Consider the following 5,291-nt stretch of genomic DNA (forward strand, 5'->3'; position numbering starts at 1 on the left):
AGTCTTAATTAGCACCGGCCTAATCTCCCTCTCGCAAGACGTAGTATCGACTTTCACTTTGCGCTGCTGACCTAATAAAATAAAACCTCTGTGGCTGATTATCAGCGGCATGAAAATTTTATCTGCCGAAAATCTGCGTAAATGCAAGCTACGCTTTTTTTCCAATAGTTTTTGTGATCAGGAGGCAATTTAAATTTCAGATAAGCCTACGCACTGCAGTTATATAATTGCTTGCTGTTTACATAAGATCATAGTTACTGATACCAGCGACTGCTTTTAAATGTTCTGTGTTGAGTAAGCAAGCGAGTTCATCCAGAATACCCCGAACTTTAATTTATATAAATATAATGATCAGATTTACGTTGCCATCCGGTGGGATCACTACTTGGGACCGTATTCAGCTCAAATTACATTGTTAGAAAACAACATCAGTAATATCTGGCAATTTGTCAAAAAATCTAAATTATTATTTAAAGAAATAGTTTTCAAGATTTGCAGCGTAAAGGACATTTTAAAGAAGATACAAGACTGAACAGTATTTACAAGAGGTGTACGAAATGCGCAATGATGATACCGTGTCCCTTAGTAGCGTTGATATTCACTTAAGTGTTCACGTCTAGATTTGGATATAGGGACTAATAATAACTAAAGCTTCAATGCAGGTACACTGGAATGCAGGTTATTTTAATTCTCTGATCTGTGATCGTACCGGTCAGAAAGTTAAGGATTTCATTTAGTACGACTACGTGCGTGTGTATATAAATGATTCTTTCACAGACGTTTCCATTTGTCAACCAAAAGCTTAAATTTGATGCTCACATCTTCTCCCCAGAAAAGAGTACTAAAATTCTAATGTTTCGTAGCTTCTACAACATTTGAATATAACGATCTTCTCATAAATTACATAAAATGATTATGAGTTTCTACAATCAATAATCTCAGTAAAGTCATGGACGTTTCATCGCTACGTGCAAGCACTTGGATTGGAACGAAAATAGTTTTTTGTAACTTCCTAAGAAAACCTAATGAGGGTTTTAGAAGCACTCCAAAACTTCTTGAGTAGGGGAGCGATACGTTTATTATACTTCCTTTCTACGGGATATCGAACACAAAGGCAAATAGAATATTGGCTTACTCAACCTGCTATATTCTGCAATATTATGCGTTCTATTTTCGCTCGTAGGATATCACTTCAGTCCACAACGAAAGTATTTTGTCTACGTTTACAACTCTATCAAGATTTTTCCTTTCAAACTCGACACAGAAATCGCGTTTAAATTCCTCAGTTTAGATGATGATACACCAGACGAGCTGGAAATATTTATTTACAGATTTAATTAATACATAAATAACAATGGTCAAGGAGTGACATTTTTAAGCATATCGTTGCTGCTAAGGTTAAAAAATTTGTCGTTCAAAGTTGTCTAAAAATTTGCCTCATCATTCCGGAGTTCCATATCAGACTTCTTATTCCCTTTAATGACTTACAAGGATCCGTGCTGGAAACGGGTCATTCTCAAAGAACTGACTTTTGGAACTTGAATATTTGAGTTAGTATCTGTGCTAGTCGCTGGAATGAATCGGTAGTAATAGAATATTTTCATGCTTGCGGGAATACAAAACGAGTGATTGAATTATGAAAATTCATTCGTGAGCTTGAATGAGTACTGTTAAAATATCACTGGTAATATGAATGAGATGCAAATTCTATCACCTGGATGCTCCGGGAGGAGGAGGAACCAGGCAGAGAGTTTCAATGTCAACAGTAGCGAGAATTTCGCAGACCGAAGAACTGGGTATTGCTGGTATTCGAAGATTTAGCTGGAAAGTGGATGCCATAAAATTGTTACGATACTGCCCGCTGGCATTAGGGATCCATTCATATCAGCAAATCGGTGGTTTAAATAAGCCATAAAAAAAGACAGTCGTAAAGAACATCTCGTTCTAGAAAGGAGGCAGTTCAGAAAAGGACTTAATTAAAGACAAGCTAAGTAATCATAAGAGTACCTTAAATATAATCCCCTTGGGAAAAAACACGTGTTACAAGTCTCATAGAATATTAAAAAATTTCTCAAACATCAAACGAGGCTATTATAAATTTATAAAAATTAACAAATAAAAAATCTACAGACTAGATAAAAAAATAGTGTACTTCCGAAGTAGATTTAGAAATTTGAACAACCTGATATGTAACATGTACAAGTACTCACAAAAAGCATTCTGCTGAGACGAAAATACAAAAGGGGAAATAATACATACATGCAGGATGTGCTGATCTTGTCAAAACAAAACTTGACACCCCAAGACGGCAAATAAGACCTTAAAAATTTTGAGAAGTAAAGTTTGATAACATTCTGTACACATGAGAAAGGGTACAGTAGCACTAGTGAATTTAAACAGGCCTGGAAGACACTAAACACGAACGCTGGTTTTTCATTAACTTTAATTTTTTCTGTAATAAACTGAATAAATCTAACAGTTTTGAATAATATCTATTTTATTATTATTTTAGATTTACGCGTAATGTTGTATTAGATTCCACCTCTCTTTTCATAACTCTTTTCATTGAGAACTAAAAAATATTACAATTTCACATTCCTGGCTCACTTAATCATAGTCCTTTTTAGGATGAAAGCTTCCATTACTCTGAATAAATGGCGCTCCGAGCGTAGTACAGTGCTGTAATACGAAGGAAAGTAGCCCATTCATCTCTCATTTTTGCTAATTTGGAACACAAATGTGTCAGGTAGGAGGGAAATGTATCGCCTTATTTACCTTCTTGAAAGGCAATTTACCAAGAAAAAGTAAAATTTAATAGGAGGAAAAATGGTTGTGCTTCGCCTAATGTTACATAAAAAAATACTTTATAAATTACTATACGAGTAAAATATTTTCCACGTGAATCGAGGGAGAATGATTCATAATAACAGCCATTAAACTCACATTTGGGCAGAACTTTCATGGATGTAAAATGAAAAATTTCTCCTTTATGGGGCATAATCCTGCTTAAATAACTACAGTTACTTGTCTGAAAACTTTTCTGTAGGTTCTGAAATACGAACTTTCTTCATATAAATAGTTTCCGTCACGAGCAGAGGAGTAATACTAGTGAAGAGAACATGTTCCAGGAGTTTTTGGAAGTAAAATGTGTGGGCCCTAACAAGGAGCAGCTACAACTGCGTCTCTCAACATTTATTTCTACTTTTGTCTGACTTACATTTACCATTATAATCTTTTTCTTGTTGGCATTGCCTTTACACTTTATTTCATCAGACTCATGGATACGTTAAATTTAATAAGAAAAATTTCGCGAACACGCGGGGCAAAGTTCTTTGCAAACGCAAAGTGAATCCCATTTTGCCCCACAATACCGAAACATTCCCTCACACAAATCAAATTCTCTAAACACCGACATAATGTCTAGAACGCAGCTCCTACTATAGGAGAGGCTTTGCCAGATATTGCGACAAAACTTTCCATTTAATCGGGAATTTAAGGCTTCGTTCATAACTGGAGAATCATTTCAACCGGATACACAGCAGGTTAGTTATTTGGATGATTTCTGGATTCTGAATTGGAAAGGCTGCCATTTCCGTCGCAAAGGATACAAGTGACTAAAATATGAAACACCGCAATGCTGACAAACAAAACTCTATCAACCCCTCTTCTTCATAAGTGAGAAATTCACTAAACAATGCCGTATCTAGGACGTAGCTGCCATTATAGGCGATGCTTTGCCAGATATAGCAGACGAAGCTTTCCACTTTCCCAGGAACTTGAGGATTTCTTCTGAAATAGAGAATGATTTAAATGGGAGGTAAACAGTAGGTTACTTATCAGGAAGATTTCAGGAATCTGTTGGAAAGGCTGCCATTTTACTCGCAAAGTTTGGCCAGATAATTATGCCCATTTTAATGGTTTTATACTTTGTAACCACCTAATCTTAATTCCCTATAACATTCACTTACATTATAACTTTCTCCATAAAGTCAAAATTAATCACTTAAATGGTTTTGTAGCGGTCTCACCACCCACATCTCCGACTGTCTGTCAATCTATCTAGGTACCAATCTGTCTATCTCTCAAACTGCTGTGAGGAATGTGGGCTAAATATGAAAGGAAGGCGAGAAAGAAACCCTGGGGGTATTTCCGAGACAATATATATAAAATGACACAAATTCCATTAAAATCACTCTTACACACCGTTGAACTGTGGACTTGGTAGTCATTAGACTGAGCTCGCTTGCAGTCTGGTTTTGATTGATTGATTATGAAATTCAGGTCCTAACGACCAATCACCGGAACCCATTAGGATTATTCAGCGCCAGCAGCAGTCTGGTTTTGGAGGAGCACAGCGGTAGCGCCACAATCCCAAAATGACTGCTGAACTGGAACATACAATATCTAGCTGTTGACCATTCCTTAGGCCCTACAATTATATATATAAATTTTGGAAACAGAGTCTTACATTTTGACAAAACGAAAATCCTTTCTCTACATAACTCCATCATTCAGTTTAAGGATAAAAAGTTTTTGAAACATTCATTGTGTAGCAAGCCACTTGCACCATCAATTCCGCCCTACTTAGGAGGATCTTGAGAAAGGTCAAGAACTGATACTGCTGTAATTCATTATAAAAAAAAAATTAACATTAATGTTTTATTATCTTCTCTTCTTTACGACAATGACAATCATTACTCACCCTATGTCAGTGGTTTGAATATTTTTCACATATTTAGGGAACTTTCTTTTCTATTTGAAAACAGTGACAGACAAGTATGAATCATTTATAGAGATCACACGTGTGCATGTATGCAGGTGACGATTCACTTCAATTTGCTGAACTTGATTTGGTTAATGGACAAAATCTTCTTGATCTTTCCAACTGGGATGGTTAAAGCCATCGACACCATTAAAGTGATCCTTCAACACCTTCGCTACTGTCGTTTCAGATGACTGCTGATCTCAATATCTCTCTCGAGCCTTACCGATGCATTTGACAGTTGCCTGCAAAAGCATCTGAGAAAAGATTTACTCAGGGTTGCAAATCATGCTCTGGCCTTTTGTTTATAAGCGGCACTCGAAAAGCGCAGTGGAATTTATTCTTTTTCTGGATTGCAATAATGATCTCGTCCCTTAATGACTGATCGGGTGGGGACGGGGTCCATAAATTATATCAACTGTGTCTTTATGTGCCGATATTTTATGTCTAAATGTGCAGTTATATGCTTTGGAAAGCTGCGAAACATGATGAATCATCAAGGTCACCCCCACGCATATATATATATAAT

This window comes from Macrobrachium nipponense, chromosome 15, assembly GCF_015104395.2.
Source record: "Macrobrachium nipponense isolate FS-2020 chromosome 15, ASM1510439v2, whole genome shotgun sequence".
NCBI lineage: Eukaryota > Metazoa > Arthropoda > Malacostraca > Decapoda > Palaemonidae > Macrobrachium > Macrobrachium nipponense.